Source organism: Haemaphysalis longicornis, unplaced genomic scaffold (assembly GCF_048455015.1).
Source record: "Haemaphysalis longicornis isolate Haplotype H1 unplaced genomic scaffold, Haemaphysalis longicornis Haplotype H1 scaffold_9, whole genome shotgun sequence".
Classification (NCBI taxonomy): domain Eukaryota; kingdom Metazoa; phylum Arthropoda; class Arachnida; order Ixodida; family Ixodidae; genus Haemaphysalis; species Haemaphysalis longicornis.
The window spans coordinates 87,133,811-87,151,718 of record NW_027526460.1 but is presented as its reverse complement, the minus strand read 5'-3'; the positions used below and the strand labels follow the sequence as shown (position 1 = coordinate 87,151,718).

General features: G+C 46.7%; 1 long non-coding RNA gene and 3 other non-coding genes across 4 annotated transcripts in view; 1 reads left to right on the top strand and 3 right to left on the bottom strand.

Annotated features, from left to right (window-relative positions):
* LOC144152231 (uncharacterized) overlaps positions 1 to 17,908 on the bottom strand; it is a 388,069-nt gene that overhangs the window by 108,211 nt on the left and 261,950 nt on the right. The gene's annotated exons all lie outside the window — the stretch shown is intronic.
* Trnag-gcc (transfer RNA glycine (anticodon GCC)) lies at positions 7,939 to 8,009 on the top strand. The gene has a single exon. It is a non-coding gene; the product is annotated as a tRNA-Gly (tRNA).
* On the bottom strand, positions 10,625 to 10,695 carry Trnag-gcc (transfer RNA glycine (anticodon GCC)). Its single transcript has one exon. It is a non-coding gene; the product is annotated as a tRNA-Gly (tRNA).
* On the bottom strand, positions 14,372 to 14,442 carry Trnag-gcc (transfer RNA glycine (anticodon GCC)). The gene has a single exon. It is a non-coding gene; the product is annotated as a tRNA-Gly (tRNA).

Sequence of the window (17,908 nt, the reverse complement as noted above, 5' to 3'; positions counted from 1 at the left end):
GTTAGAACTCAGGCAAGCAAAACCTGTCAATTACGGCAATCCAATCGAGTAACGACTCGAATGAGAGGCGACTTGCGGCACAGTTTTTTTTTACAAAAATTGACTTTCTCCACGAGGTGGCTTTGCAAGTCTTCCATGACGTATTTTTTTTCTGTGAACGAAGGCCAGTTAACTTGAAACGATTATACCGGATTTGTATGGACCAAAATGCATCTATGGTAGCTTTCTTTTATGGTTCGCTCTATGACATCGCAGAAGTAAACATTGAAACAGAGAATAAACCAATTTGCTATGGTTTCAGGTTGGCTGTGAGTGTTAGCTTGTACAAGGTATATAATTCGGCGTTTTGTACTCAAATTTTGTAATGTCCGGCTGTATTGCGATGAAATTTCAATGCATTGCATCCCTATGTTGCTATTTAGCGAACAAAACTAAGTTATTATTATTATTATATACATATTGTAACGCCAAAGCTACATTTCAGAGGTTCATGAACACAAATTTGGGCGGTTTAAAGTGGGTGATTTGCTTGTGCTACCTCGACAACCTAGCAATTTTTGGCCGCACTTTTGAAGAGAACAACAGCGTCCTTGACGTCCTGAAATGCCTGGGAAAAGCCGGCGTTTTGTTAACTTAAAAAAATATGCCGCTTCGGCGAGTGACAAAGTCTTGGGGCATCTAGCTGACAAAGATGGCATTACACCTGATCTACAAAAAATTGGAGCAGTGAGGCAGTTCAAGCAGCCGCAGTCTGTGCGCGACCGGCGAAGTTTCCTGGGGCTGCGCTCCTACTTTCGTCGGTTTGTGCCAAATTCGCCCTTTTACAATTGATACGGACCACTATGTTGGTTCGTTGGGCCCCGCGATCCATCTGGGTGGCTCGCCCGCTGGGCCCTCAGACTCCAAGAATATGATTTCGTTGTTTTCTACAAAAGCGGCCACCGACACACTGACGCTGACTGCCTTTCCCGGCTCCCAGTTTCATCTACCGCTTGAGACGCCGACAATTTCGTCGATTATCTTGCAGCAGTCGTTGAGACATTCCCTGACATTGAAACCTTACGGCGAGAACAGCACGGTGACCCCAAGCTGGCATCCTCCTTCGCCGCTGCTCGTGACTCAACTCCTACCAAACGCTTTTCTCTTCGGAATGTCCTGCTCTAAAAAGCTAACTACAGTGCAACTGGCGCATGGCAGGTCCTGCGGGCGCTAGAAAGGCATGAGACTAGCGAGTCGGCAACGGCGAGCTCTTGTCTCGGCTGAGTAGTAGCTAACCACCAGGACAACGACGCGACCCGCGTCTCGGCGCGTAAAAACGTCGTTCTGCAGGCTTAAATGAAGTTTATCCAATCCTATCCTATCCTTTTTTATCCAATCCAATCCAATCCAATTCAATCCAATTCAATCCAATCCAATCCAATCCTATCCTATCCTATCCTATCCTATTCTATTCTATCCTATCCTATTGGTTGTACCCGGGCGGCTGCGCCCTTGCGTGCTGCGGGCCATGCATGATGACTTGACGTCGGGGCACCTTGGCTCCGCTCGCACATTGCACCGCGCACAAGAACGCTTTTACCGGCCCAACATGCATCGCACGACTGAAAAATACGTTGCCACTTGTGTAGTGTCAGCGGTACAAGCGTATTGCCGCCGCACCACCCGGCCTCCTTAATCCAGTGCAACCACCCACTGCTCCATTTGAGCAGGTGGGGATTGATTTCGTTGGCCCACTTCCACGAACGTCAGCTGGAGACCAGTGGGTTATCGTCTACGTCGATCCCCTGGCGCGTTCCGCAGAAACTGCGGCTGTACGAACTGTTCAGCAGCCTCGGTTTCCATGTTCCTTCTGATTTTATGATTCTGAGGCGTGGTGCTCCACACGCGCGTATAAGTGATCGTGACCGCCAATTTATTGCGGATGTTGTAGAAGAGCTACTTCGCCTTTGCACCTCGCAGTTTCGGCATGCCACACCATACCACCCGCAGGCCAACGGACTGGCCTAACGCACGAATCGCACACTTTTCTCATCATTTCGATGTACGTGTCGACATATCATAAACACTGGGAATGAAGTACTACCTTTCATAACTTACGCGTACAACACTGCCAAGCACGAAACAACCGGCTACAGTCCCTTCTACCCCGTCTACGCACGCAATCCCCGCACTCCTCTGGACACCATCCCGCCCTTCTCGTTGCACGACGAGGAGTTGGTTGCCAAGACTTTGGGCCTGGCTATCCCGCCAATTAGCTCGTCTGCATACCCTAGCTTGCATCACAGTCCCGGTCTAATCAGAGATACGTCGTTTGGTACCGCAGTGTATCATTCTGTAAAGGTGATTTGGTGTGGTTATTGACTCCCTTAAGGAAACGCGAGTTGTGTGGTAAGTTCCGGTCATGTTGCACTAGCTCATGCGTTGTACTCGACCGTTTAAGCGACGTGGCCTACGTCATTTCCACCTCACAACGAGTGGTGGCCCGTCAAGCAAGATCCAACTTGTGCATGTCGCCCGCTTAAAGGGACACTGAAGTGATTTGTAAACAATGCGGGATTACGAGCGCAAATTGTAGTCCGGAGTCCCTAGGCCCTGTTTCGACCACTCTGAGCGCGTTTACGCGAATTTATTTAGTAGAAAAATCAATTAGAAAATGCTGTCCTCCTCTCTGCACTCTCGCCCATTTTCTTTGGCGTTTTCGTATGACGTCAGCAGGAGAGGAGCTGGCAATTGGCTGCGCTACTGCACGGCTCGCCGACCTTCCGCGACCGAGTCAGTCGGCCCAACGTTTAGTCTGCCGGCCGCCGACGGATCATGGCAATTCGCTCGATCAGTTGAAACTAAGCCACAACACGTTTGTGAATGAAAGAATGTGCCTTTCTTTACTTCGTTAGTTTGTACTCTGTATCTAGCTCCAAGTCAAGGTCGCTTCACACAAGCGCTGCACAAGCGCACATATGCGACGCTTCGCTGACTGGTACGCAAGTAGGAAAATATAAGGCCTCTTGAAGGCGGGAGAAGAGTCAGCGAAGTCAATATAGGTACTAAGGAAATAAAATCAACGGATATTTTTACCGTACAGCGTAAACTAGGGTGCGGGGAGCACTTTTTTTGCGCTGGGCGAACAAGCACAGCGGTCAGAAGCACGACTACGCATCTGCGAACGCTTTTCCGTCTAAGAAATGCAATTGCTAGACGTGAGCTATTCTGGAAACTCGAGGGACGCTTACTGCACGAGCGCACTACAACAAATAGTCACCTAAGCTGCTTGAAATACTAAAACTAAATAAAAGTGTAAACTGGTTATACATTATATACCTTATATTTCCACTTCCTGCAGCGCTCTCGCCCATGGCCGTCATTAAAGAAAAAAAAAAAACTCGCCTGTGGCCGTGTGGTCTGGAGCGCTAGGTCTATCGTTGCGAATGTTTTGCCCGTCACAAGTTCGAATCCCCGCGGGTACGTGCTTTTTTTTTTTTATAAGGTAACTTTTTCGTTTTTCGCCGATGTTTTCTATACTGAGTTCACCTTTTTTTGGGCCGCAACGTTCACTGCTCCACGAACTAGTCCGCAGAACTCGCGCAGCCTGGCACTGGCGCGCTAGCGAGTTCTCGTTGGCGTGCTGTTGCCATAAGCACCAACTGCTTGCGGGCAGTGGGCACAGGCCGGAATCAACAGACCCTTGGCCTGTTGCGAACACACTTTTTACGATACAGGCATGAGTGAGGCAAGCTCCAAATATGGGGGAAAAGCGCATGCATTTGTGCGTCTGCGGGGACGCGGGGGGCGTTCATGCACTGCGTAGGCCTCGGCTAGTGAATGCTACGATTCCAAGCCGTCCTGGGAGGCTTATCTTATGCATTTTACAGCCGACAACATGGCAGAAGCGCGGTGCTACGATTACTGGGATATTGAGAATGCCCATCCAACGACGCCATCGGATGTCAAACATGTTTTACAGAACCGAAACAGAAACCGAAACTTGTTTGATTGCTAACCTTGGTCATCGTCCAATCACGGTGCCCCCTCCTCCCAACGTCACAGCTTAGTTGGTGCGGCCGCCGCAAACCGCGCATGGTAGTTTTTCTTCTTTCGCGCTTTGTAAAATATTTACCGATTTGTCAACCGGATAAACGATGAAAAGTGTGCTAATTTGAGCCAGTCTACGCAGTGCAAGAAAAAACGGGAGCTTGACAAATTCACTTCAGTGTCCCTTTAAAGACTTATCACCCTCGTGCTGCTGGGTCACCCACTTGGCGGATTTCGTCTGTGGATGGGGAAATGTAGTGCTCCCGAACTGATTTAATGTTCTGCTCAGTAAATGGCATTGCTACATAACAGGTAAGCCCCGCCGGCGGAAAGACCTGGGCGGCGAGGAAAAGAACGAGGTGCTTTTGGCGGATTCAGGGATGCAAGCTTTTCTTTCTGCTTCAGGTCGCTTGAATTGCTGAAGGGCACTGATTATTGGTTAATTGTGGTTTTAATCATATCGAACTTACATTTTACGGCATCTGTCTTTCCGGGGATAAATTAGTATTTGGAGGTCCTCACGAGTTACAGTAAGACATTTAGCCCTGACCAATCGCCCCTTGTGGGTGCGTGCAAAAAAACTTCGAGGGCATCGTCATCATCATCACCATCATATGCTCGCACACCACGCTTAGTGACAGTCATCACCCAAGCCTGGTAAATAAACCCTCACTTCAACCCACAAACGTCCGAACGTCATCGTAATAATATAAATATTGTACCACTTTGTTGCAGCCCCTAACAAACTGAAACTGAATCCCATAAATCGAAGACAAAAAGATGCCCTCGTGTAATTTCGCGCCACAAGTCTTCCATGAGAGGAATTACCGGAGGTAAGTCTAAATAGACAAACCTGGGAGCTACTGGAGATATGTCTAAATAGACAAATCTTACATGAGAGGAGTTACTGGAGATGTGTCTAAATAGACAAACCTTCCATGAGAGGAGTTACCGGACATAAGTCTGGGCTCGACAAAAACTGCAAAACCGACCCATTTTACTAAATCTTGATGGCGAGCCAGTGAGGAAAGTTACTTGTCACCGCATCTTTGGCCTGGACGTTGCGGCCTCCGGCTCGGCTACGCCATGGCTCCGGGAAGCTCGCCGGCGGGCCCTTCAACTGCTACATCTAGTTCGCCGGATTTCCATGAAATCGGGAGAAGCTCGCACAGAGATGGCTCGGCTTCTCGTACGTGCAATCCTGTAGCCACGTATCACGTACCAGGCTCAGTTTCAGTACATGACAAGGGCGGAATGGGATCGTCTAGAGGCCATCAATAGAGAAGCCATGAGGACTATTACCTGCCTTCCTCGCTTAACACGCATCTCCACACTACAGGAAGAAGCTGGCTTTAACACGATAGATGAGTTGGTTCACCAGCGGCGACAGGCACGATCTCTGAAAGCGCAGGTGTACACATCTGTGGCTGCTTTAAGGTGGTATATGGGCCTCCAATCTAACACGCCGCCAGATCCCTCTCCAGAAGCCCCTCCTTGGACCCGAATATTAATTACTGACTGCACGCCTATGGGTCGGTCAAGCCGTGTTGCGCCGCAACTCTCATCCAGTGCTGGCCAAGATACGTTTTACGTCGACGCCAGTATTTCAGGAAGCCTTATTACCACAGCCGTCGTAAACCCAGCCATGCAGTTTTGTCAAACCTGCCATTACTGCGCCCCTCAGAGGCCCCCGTCAACACTTGCTGAGCTCAAAGCGATTTTCGACGCCTTGACGACTATAGAGCTGCTGAGGCCAGACCAATCGCAACCTGTCAACATCTTTACAGATTCAATGCAAGCAGTCCGAGACCTCCGGAAAGTACTTCATCAAGTGCCCATGTCCCAAACCATCCACGCGAAGGCTGCGGCCCTAAGTTTCAGAGTGGAGATTACTTGGGCCCAGAGGACATCGACCCCTGGACAGCAACAGGCGGATGCGGCGACTCGTATACCTCCAACGACACATCCACTGCCCTTATGTCCAGTTGACGCAATGTCAAAGTTGGCCACCGACAAAGAAGACCTTCGGCGCTCCACACGTGCACTTATTCCACCGTGTGGATCAAACCTCCCTGGTGGGCTCACCCGCCGTGAGGAGGTGGCGCTACGAAGGATTCGCGTCGGGGCTGCTCTTACACCAGCGGTCACCCACACCTGGCCCCGGATCGACGGGCTCCGTTTGGCCGGACATGTCCATTTTGCACCACGTCGGCATCGACCGCAGACATTCACCATCTTCTGTGGACTTGCCGTGGCCTCCAACGCTCCCGACAGCAAGTACTACATAGTGTGGGACTCAACCCAGGCCGGCCTCCCGACTACAGACGCTGGCTCTTTGGGCCGTATCACCGGAGCCTTTTAGACTTTCTCAGTGAAAACTTCCTGTTTATGTACATTTAAACACACTCGCCTCCACCGTTTTATGCTGCAGAGCAAACTTTCGCAAAAAAAAAAAAAAATAGACAAATCTTCCGTGAGAGGAGTTACGGGAAATAGGTCTAAATAGACTGTTTTGCCGGTGCGCATTCAAAGGAAGGAACCCGTAGTAGAAGCAACAAGCACGACTCGATGTATTGCTGCACCATCGGGTGTTCATATAGTTTTAAAAGCAGTCAAGGGGAGTATGTACTTGGAGAAATAAAAAAAAAAAAGGCCTGCATTGCCAAGAATAAGAATGGGCAAGTGCACAGCTGGATGGGCAGTGCGGGAAGAAGCGGATACTTTTACGTGAAATATTGATTATGTCTCCATCTCCCATTGTCCTTTCGAGCGCACCTGTAGTTCTCGCTCTTTTCTCGAGGACAAAGGCAGGCTGCATCAGAACCTACGAGTCGACCTCCTCCTGCGGAACGACGCGGGAACAGTCGAATGGTCCTTGCAGTTAAGTGAATGTGTCGGGCTTAACGTGCGTTAAAGGATAACTTCCTGCTCTACTACTGCGCGGACCCCCGGCCGAGAACGACGAATGCTACAAAAGCGACAGAAGCAACCCTCGGAAGGAGCCACTTCCGCTCTCCAACAAAGCGATATCGCGCGATATTACGCACGGAGCCCAGGAGATCACCTCCGTGGTGCAACAGGCATTGTGAACACAGCAGGCTACGTCGCATAAGCGGCATAACTGGAGCTACTACTTTATACACTCCGAAGATCACCGGCGCCTAGTGCGACACCTAAGTGCTACCAAAGATCACGCATATGGCTGTGGATTATCTGGGCGTCGGAATGACGCGAAAGAAATTTAACCGTCTCCGGTCACCACAATGTAAGAATGGACGACGCACAAGAAAGACTTAGCTCCTCACTGCTCTTACCCTTTCTCACATTTCCTTCGCGCAGGCCCCAGCTCTATGTAATTTGTTATATATTTTATACAATTATTCTTTTTATTAGCTTAGTGAATGCTGTCAGCCTATATTAGCTGAAAAAAAATCCGCGTTCTGTACACTCAGGCTGCATATACGTTTGAGATGCGTCGGCATCGAACGTATTATAGCCCTTTAAAATTCTTGTTCTGGTAAGTCTGTCATTGGTTATTGCTGCTGTTGTATTAGGTTTTGTTTTTGTTGTTCAATGTCGCTGGCTTATGGACTTCTCCAAAGGAATCAACAGGCAATGGTACCACAGCAGAAAGATTAAACTGGTATTGCGCCAGGCCCGTGCGAAATTATGTATTCCGGTCAAAGTGACGCCTCCAATTCGCCGTTAAGGAAGAAGGGCAGTCGTCCGCAAGTGCGCCCTCCTGGAAAACCTACTAGAACCACGCGACTCAGGTTCAGCGGTAACCGATGCAGAGCAAGCAATGCAGGCACAAAATAACGAGTCGGTCAGCGCGGCAGTAACCTACATTTAGACTGGACGCTACATTGTCCGTGTCCAGACGACGGCTTCGGCCAACGTCTTCCGCTGGCGTCGGTGGTTCAGTGGTAGAATACTCGCCTGCCACGCGGGTGGCCCGGGTTCGATTCCCGGCCGACGCACATTTTCTTTTTTTCTCCAGAATGCACAGCAGTATTGATGTCGACTGAGCATGACAGTAAAGGGCCAATTACATTCTGTATTTCATCATTTTGGCCTGCGGGCTAATACAAACAAAATGTTTCGTGTTTCGGCAGCAAAGCGAGCAAGATACATTGGCGCACAATTATGAACTCCCCGAAATGTTTTTATTTATTTATTTATTTATTTATTTATTTATTTATTTATTTATTTAGTTAGTTAGTTAGTTAGTTAGTTAGTTAGTTAGTTAGTTAGTTAGTTAGTTAGTTAGTTAGTTAGTTAGTTTTATAAGAACCCTCAGGACTGTAGCATCATAGAGGGGAGTGGCAAGTACAGACACACAAAAAAACCGCAAATACCAAATCCTGTGAAATTTGGAGTTAAATTCGCTCTATTGTTAAAGCTTCAGTCTCTTAGACTCTTAGATGCAGCGATATATGAACACGAACGACTTAGAACACACGAAACGCATTTCAGTTGCCTGTGCGGCCTGACCGCAGAAGCCCATTAAACATACAAACAGCACTACTTGAGTGTGCAAGATATGTACGTTCGTGTGTATTACATCCGTAGAGCTTATTGCAACAGGCGCAAGCATACTTTGTGACGTTTCTGTCGCTGATCAAAGCATTATCTTCGCGATTGGTAACTCTCCCCGTAGCAAATGCCCTTACAATGTTTGCGGTAGTGATAGGTAAAGCGGAACGCTCTTGTTTCATGAAAATCACCCCGAAACGAATTATATGACAATTGGTGGTTAAGCCGACTTTAGCATCAGGCAGAGTTTCATTAGTATTTAAGCACTCTGGAGTGAAGTAATAGATATTGTGGAATTCTGGTATGCTATCAACACAGGGGCTTCTACAGGATAGAAACGGCCAGCCCCATGTTTTTCCCCTAGAATAAACTCTATACTCGGTTACAACTCAAGAACGGCACCACCTCATGTAGCGTATCACTCCGCCAAAGCGCCGAACCCGTGACGTCAGTGCGCGCGCGTTTTGGAAGGAGTTTGCTATGAATGCGTGATATCGTCTGTCTTGTCTCACGCAGTTTGTTTGTCGTCACTGGAGTCGTTTATAAGCATATTAAGTGCAAAAAATCACGGGAACGGCTTACGCAATGTTCAAAATATTCCCAGTAACGCCCTACTTGGCGCCGCGCGGAGAAACATCCGGCTACGGTGATAAAGCACAGAGGCAACTTCCGGTGCCGTTCTTAAGTTGTCACCGAGTATAGTGCTTTCAGTTTTCATTCGTCTAATTAACTAAGTAGTATATTCGATCGGAAATTAGAAGCAAACGTGTTTCGTTGCGTGAAATACACTTGGACTGCACCCCTCTCAAAGGAGGAACACACAGCTCCACTGGTCATCCACCTTCACACAATGGTATGGAACTGAATTGTTCTTATCAATTTAATAGTTAAATGTAGTGAAAGATAGGTGCTAATGCGCGTCCACAAAAATGATGTTTATGGAGTGTGTCGAACTGCGCGGCAAATGCGAAGAAAGCTAGGTGGGTATGAATAATTTCTAGGGCTTCGTGTTTCCGAAAAATACAAAAAAAAAACCCAAAAAATACACCGCTTCAATTTTTCATGATCCTTCTTTCACCGATTAGCATCCAAATTGGAGCATAATGCTGCGAAAAAAAAAATTCTGGAATCTCGGACTTAGAATGTCTGATACATACGGACCACTGGCCCTTTTGTACGTATAGATGATAAGTGCCAACGAACGGCGGGCGCGAAGTGGAGGCTTCCCTCCCCCGATAAAGATAAGCCCACTTCACAAAATGAGGTTTATCTTATCTTTTCTGTTGAGTACGGTATTGGAATGGTGAATCCAAATAAGGACTCCTGGCTCCAACGTGGAGCTTGAGGCTTTCTTAAAACTGACGCCATGAGCCCCCTACCGGATGGTTTTGTAACCTATCAGAGCTATTAGATAGCTAACATTAGCGGAAATCTGTCGTATTGGAGACCACAATGTTCAATGCTGTCTTCGATCAGCGACAGAAACGTCGCAAAGTATTCTTGCGCCTATCGCAATAAGCTCTACCGATGTAATGCGCACAAACGTACATATCTTGCACTCGAGTAGTGCTGTTTGTGTTTATATGTGTTTTTGCGGTCACAACATACAGGCAATTGAAACTCGTTTTGTGTGTCGAATTAAACTCCAAATTTGGGGAGAATTGGGTATTTACGAGAAATTAACCCCGATAAAACTCAAATACTAAATACACCGTCCGCATTTTACAAAAATAAACACCCAAAACACGGAGCGTAAAGTATGACATCGCGGCATATGCTGCACCAAGGACTAATGGTGATTACTCTGATCAGGTAGTCACCAAATAATTTTTTGTCACCGCTATCGATTATTGATCAGCCAAGAAGCGACCGAGAAAAGGCTGCACCCTCCCCCATTCTGACAACGTATTCGGGAGTTCATAATTGTGGGGAAACGTAATTGTGCGGTTGACTACCGGAACTATTAAATTGTACAAATACACAGGCAGAAATAATACAACAGCGAATGTCCTTCACCCTCTTGTGTCGCGACCCCGGTAAAAAAAAAAAAAAAAAGGTGTGCGTCGGCCGGGAATCGAACCCGGGCCACCCGCGTGGCAGGCGAGTATTCTACCACTGAACCACCGACGCTTTTTTTTTCTTTATTGCCTTCTTTGACAGGATGACAAAACAAAGACACACGTAACTGATAATCTGTACACTCAATACTCAATACAATTACTAGAACTGCAGCCCTTCTTGGGCAAGCGGGGTGATTTCAATATTCTTTCATTACCAGCAATGCTTCAATTGTGGGTAGCCACTCGGGTTTAGAGGGCTGAAGTTTCAGTATCTGCACGAAAGAACCTATTGAATCTTTGAAGTAGTGTCTGATGAGCCTGGCATCTGGGTCGGAGTAGCGTACCGCCATCCTGTTTCTCCAGATGCTATGTAGTCCATACAGCATAATTGTGTCAAGCGGCACACCGTCCTCATTTTCAACGTTCAAAAACCGAATACCGTAAGCATCAACAGGCAAATCTTTTTTGAGTGTTCGCTGTAGGATGTCCCAAAAGAACACCGCTCCCCAACAGTCCAGGAACACGTGCTCAATTGTTTCTGGCTTTCGACACAGAAAACACTGCACACCCCATGGCACAAACCATCCCTTTTCCTCCATCCAGGTCTTTACTTCCAATGTTCCAGTATGGAGTTTAAAAAAGAAAGATTTCACTCCACCTGGGACCGTCATTCTTTTCACTCGCTTAAGTACATCTCTCTCAGGCCTTAGATTACACTTGCTGCGGTATATTGGCACTGGCAATACACTCTCGACGATATCTTTGTACAGTTTCTTCCGACTCACCCCGCTTAAGTACTCTAAAGAAAAACGCGCTGAAAGAAAACGGTATGACCACACCACCTCCTTAAAAAATCCACGTACAGTTCCCCTCATGTACTCAGAGCTCACAACAAATTCAGGCAAAAGTCTTCCAAGTCGCAGCTGACAAGCCGTCCTAAGAAACGCGTCTTCAACATCACGAAGAAACAGAAATCTATTGACCACTTGCCTTAAAAATAAGTGCGATAAACCAAGTCCGCCTTCACGCACTTTCCGAAAGAGGTTTGTTCTGTTCGTTCTTTCCCATGATGAACTCCAGATAAACACGGCGAACACACGATGAAATTTCTGAATATTAGCCCTTGAACAGTGCAAAACTTGCATTACATACCACAGCTTGCTTATAAAAAACAAATTGCAAACTGTGGCTCTCGCAAACATTGATAAACCCCATCCTTTCCACTTCTCTGTCTTTTCTCGAAGTTCCTTGAGTTGCTTGGTCCAGTAAGGGTCACTGTCTTGATAACTGTCTAGTGGCACCCCCAGGTGCTTAACAGGGCTCGTGACCCACTGGATGTTGGCGAAAACGCTTGGCGTGGACTGCCATTCGCCATGCCAAAAGCCTAAGCATTTAGACCAGTTTACTGCACTACCGCTAGCTAAGCAAAAGTGTTTCACGGTTTGTACTACCTCGAGAATGCTTTCTTTAGTAGTGCAGAATACTGCAATGTCATCCGCGTACGCTAGTAGTCGAACTTCCGTCATTTGCAACCGAAAACCTTGAATGTTACTGCTTTTAATGACACTTAAGCAAAACGTTTCAATATATATGCAGAAAAGGAGGGGGGATATCGGGCATCCTTGCCTCACCGATCGCTGCACCTGAACTCTTTTTCCAACTGCCTTATTAACTATAAGACGGGTTGTGCATTTACTGTACGCCATACGCACTCCGTTTCGAATAACTTTGCCGATATTAATGTACTCTAAAATTTGAAATAAGATATCGTGCGGCACACGATCGAAAGCCTTCTCCAAGTCAATCTGGAGCATTGCGACCCCAGATTGTGTGGCATCACAACACTCCAGAATACAACGCGCCTTATGTACATTCGTGAATATAGTCCGCCCTCTGATCCCACAAGTCTGGTGTGAACCTACAATATCTTGCATTACTGTTTGGAGCCTACTAGCTAATACTTTCATTAAAATTTTATAGTCTACATTTGTTAAGCATATAGGCCGGTAAGATTTCACATCTCTGAGTTTGACGGCATCGTCCGTTTTGGGGATCAGAACAGTGTGTGACGTAGAGAAGGATGGGGGTAGTGCGTCGAGATCGTATGCCTCATTAAAAACCATTTGCAGCACCGGCGCAATTTCATTCTTAAATTTCTTATAAAAAGCAGCCGTTAAACCATCCGGTCCAGGGGATTTTCCAGGATTTAGATTCTCTATAGCTTTCACGACTTCATCAAGAGAAATGGGGATTTCCAAGTATTCTTTTGTTTCTTCATCTAATCTTGGCATTAACTTCAGAAAATCTCGCTTAAATATTTCACAATTAACTTCATGTTTTGCGAAGAGCTCACTATAGTACTGAAAAAAGACAGTTTCTATAATGTTTGTATCACTAGTAATTGTTCCATTATTTTCTATTTCCACGATGTCATTGCGCCGCGCATGCCATTTTTCAAGGCCTAAGGCTCGTTTGGACGGCATCTCGCCCGCAGTTATCTTTTCAGCCCTTGCCCTTACAAGCGCGCCACGGTACCGCTCTGTGTCTATCGCTTCAAGTTTTTGCTTTACTGTTCGTATGTCATTTTTGTACTCGCCAGGTTTCATGCATTCTTCGGCTAACAAGGCTTCTAAGTTTGCCCGCAATAAGGCCTCTTGCTTTGTCGCCTCATGTTTTAGTAGGCTCGATCTTTCAATTGCTTTGATTTTTACACTCTGTTTGAAGAGTTCCCATCCTTCACAATGGCAGCTGCCCTCATTTTTCAAACTTTCTAGCAACGTAAGCGTATTAGCTACGAACACGTCATCTTCTAAAAGCTTCCCATTTAGTTTCCACCCTTCCCAACTAAAGGCATTCTTATTTTTTGTTTTTCTGCCAATGCAAAACAAAACCAAGCAGTGATCACTGAAAGTCACCGGACAAACTTCGTATTCTCGACAATCTGGAATCCATTCTAAGGATAGATACGCTCTGTCCAGTCTAGCGTGGCTAGTACCTTGAAAGTGTGTAAAGAACACGGGCCCATTGTTAAAAGTCACTCCAACATCTTCTAGACCACTTTCATTAATTACATCACTCAAAATAACTGTACTTGCATCCAGAAACGGCGTTGCACTCGTTTTATCGCGCGAAGAACAAACACAGTTGAAGTCTCCCAATAACACTAGGAAACGATCCGATTTGCAATAGTTTCCCACCGATTGGAAATCCTCCTTTCGCGTTTGAACTTTAGTTGACGCATATAAACATATAACTCTCCATTCCTGATTTGACAGTGTAAAGTCACACACAATAAATCTTCCATTCACACATGCAGTAACACTTTCTATCACAGCGCCAATACTCTTTCGAATAAAAAGAAGACACCCTGCCGAATTTCCAACAGCGTGGCTGACACAAACGTTATACTGATTTTCGAACCGTCGCGCCATGCTCTCTGTCTGGTCTTCGCGGTCAATTTTAGTCTCTTGAACAGCAAAGACATCGATGTCCTTTTCCGTGGCTAATCGATATAACTGGTTTTGCCTCTTTTTCGTCGCCAGCCCTCTCACATTAAGCGTAGCAAATCGCAACGGTTTAGCTACTTCTACTGGCATAATTAATTGTGGGGAAACGTAATTGTGCGGTTGACTACCGGAACTATTAAATTGTACAAATACACAGGCAGAAATAATACAACAGCGAATGTCCTTCACCCTCTTGTGTCGCGACCCCGGTAAAAAAAAAAAAAAAAAAAAAAAAAGGTGTGCGTCGGCCGGGAATCGAACCCGGGCCACCCGCGTGGCAGGCGAGTATTCTACCACTGAACCACCGACGCGGATGGAAAATACTGGCCGAAGACGTCGTCTGGACACGGACAATGTAGCATCCAGTCTGCATGTAGGCCACCGCCGCGCTGACTCGTTATATGGTGCCTGCATTGCTTTCTCTCCATCGGTTGCCGCTGTACCTCAGTAGTATGATTCTAGTAGGCTATTTAGGAGGGCGCACTTGCGGACAACGGCCCTGTCTTCATTAACGGCGTATTTAAATTTTACAAACACGATGTCTTATAGCGAACATTTTGCCATGCCAACAGATTGGGCAACGAGTCAGTCATAGTGCATGTAATTCCTTCTCCCATTTTTTTGTCTAGCCTTTTTTTCGTTTTATTTTCTGGACTTTTTTTTTTTTTTTGCTGTGCGTATTTACGTCTTTTTTATTTTGTGGACAAATGGGCGTGCGGGAGATATGGGGCAGGAACACTGAATGCATCACATTAAACGATCCAAAACCGTCCAATTGCCCTTACGTACAGCGAGAAAGGAAGACTGGAGGAAGGTGAACATAACTTGATTCCCAGACATTCGCCTTTTACGCAAAACGTTTAGAAGCTCTACGACCAAGCGCGTTGTAAGGATGCTGACGTCTTTTGTAGGGCCGGCAGAAGAGAGTTTCGAGGTAGAAAATCAATCAATCAATCAATCAATCAATCAATCAATCAATCAATCAATCAATCAATCAATCAATCAATCAATCAATCAATCAATCAATCAATCAATCAATCAATCAATCAATCTCTCGGGCTTTCTCTCTCTCGTTTCGTCTTGTTTTCTCGCTATTTCTACCACTCTGTTTTTCCGAAGAAATATTGTGGTGGGTTGTAGCATTTCCTCGTAGCATTTCCAGCCGTAACATCGTTCACTGCTGGTCGAGTTGGTAGTTGGGCATCCAGTTGGGCGATCGGCCTCTTCATAGCCTGTCATGTAGTAGCAGCGCGAAACGTCCTCTCCATTTGTCTCGCGCCGTCTCTCGTCTTATGCGCATACCGCTTATAGGTGCCGGGAAGGCGTGGTGCACTGATCAGGTACCGGTGTAAAGAATTTTGCTGAAAACAATGCGCCGAGAGTGCGAATAAGCGGAGGCGTGTAAGTTATTTCGCTCTAATCGATATGGCGTAGCGGGAAAAGAAGACGAGCAAAGGAATTGAGAACTTGCTTTCGAATTTTATTTTTTTGCCGGAAGCTCACTGGGCTCTACGAAAACTGTAATCCACACAAAAAAGAAAAGAACGCCCGGCGAAAAAAAATAGAGACACGAAAGAAGGCGAACGGTCTAGACAGATGACACGGAAGGCGGGAAACTAATGCTTCTTGAACGGCACGGCTCGCTGCACTTGTGTCTTCCGGGCAGCTTGTACACAAAGCGAAGCTTGGACTCATCTCCGAGATAAGAGAAGGCCTAAAGATGCGTCGTCGACCAAGAGATAGGCGTCGTGGATAAAGAAAGACAAACAAAACGCGTTGCGTCTGTTGCGGAATCCTCTGGATCAAATCAAATTTGAGGGTATCAGAGTTAAAGGATGAGGCGGCAGCTCCGCTAGGCCTTGTACGTCTAAGGTGACTGGCTAGCATCACGGTACGCGCGTTGCAACTCTTTTTTGAAACGCCCGCCGGGGACGCCGAGGTTATTCTCCATTAATCACCCACACGTCTTTGCGACACGGACGCATAGCGCTCCGATACGGAACGAGCTGCATGAGACGACGGAAGCAACTTAGTTCGGAGCGATATTAGTTCCGCTGAGCTTGTAACATGTTGTTTTGAATTCCCCGCGCTGCCGATTTGTCTTCAAGCGGCGTTTGCCTTGCACTGCGGGTTTTGCTCGCGTCCACCGGTAAGAAGCACTGGAGGAGAAATTTTGTTGCTGCGGTGAGGGGATAAAAATTTCGCGGAACTCGACAGGAAATTTTTAGCTGACTTTAAACTTTGCAGCTGTTAGATTAAATGCGCACATTCAGGGCGAACTGTCGCAGACGACGAAAAAGAAAGAAGAAAGAGAAAAACGAAAGCGATCAAAACGAAAAACGGAGGAAGCAGCAAGGAAAAGAAAACCGAGCATAAACAAAAGAATAACACGTACAAGAAAAAAAACCGTAGCAGACCCAAGCACTTCCCAGGGGCTCTGAATGTTAAAGGTTAATGTCCAATTGAACACTTGACTCTTGGCTTCCGCCCCCGCGTACTCCTTGATTAAACTCCTTGCCGCTTGACACGCCTTGTTTGGCGATCCACATTAACGCTTTCGAATGGCTTCGATCTGTCTTCTCCGTATTGTTCCTCGCAATGCTGCGCTAGAGGATTACAAACTTTTCACGTTAAAGTTGCGCGATGGTAACACGCCGTTATACTATACAGACGGTATAGCTGTGCGGTATTTGAGGGACATTACTTTTCATCGCGCTTTTTAAAGACGATAGTCTTTCTTGGGCTACTTAAGAGCGAATATTTTGTTCTGTCTGTCTGTCTGTTTGTCTGTCAGTCTGTAACTCGATTCAGCTACCCGGCCAACGTGAAACAGAAGTTGCACAATATGTTTATATACCCGTAGCCAAATCCAAACAACCAAGTCAGGTGGCAATGTTCATATACTTGTAACATTGGTGAACAAAAACAAAACATTACTCGATTGTGAGGCAGAAAATCAATGCATAAGTAATATTTTCAGTGTTTCTTTATAAAAAAAATCATGGATGCTTGATTTTGCGATAGCAAATGAAATACGGCATTTACTGCAGAAAAAAAAAAACATTCACTTTGTCGCATGCATGCTGTTGCCCGGGCCACAATATCTACTGGCGGTATTTTCAGAAATCAAACTGCAAGAGTTAAGAAAAGTTCTACTTGATAGGTTCCATGTTCTGCTAGGAATGCACGTGGACTAGGGCAACGTGGTTCTATAAACGTTGAAGTAGGGCGCCTCGATTCGCGCGCGTCTCCGCCGTACGGCAGCGCTGCGGCATCGAGGCACCCGGCCTGCAGTGAAGCGCGGAAAATTTAAATTGACTTGACCAAAGCTTCAGCCTGTTTACCTTGGGAGGACCGCGACGGGAGAGTAATAGCATAGGCGTGCGGGAAAGAGAAGGGAGGCATTTACTTGGCAAATGCCGACGAAAGAATATCGTCTCTCGTCGACATTTGCAACGGAAGGAGCGATACGCGGTCAATTTTTTAGGTGCGGAGCATCTTAAGACCTCACAATGTCCGTCCCCGTCCGTGCGCATAGCATTTACAATCGCAAAAAATCACACAGGCACCGGCAGGATTCGAGCCTGTGTCTGGTAGACCAGACAGAGTTAGTGTCAGTCGTCTTACCCACTGGGCTACGACCGTAAGTTAGCACCCGAGAGCCACACGGTGTGGAGTACATGAGGACCTCCCAATGTCCGTCCTCGTCCATCCGCGCGCACACCACCATCAAGCAGAAATCTGTGCGGAACCTACCTAAAAGGGTACAAGGACACT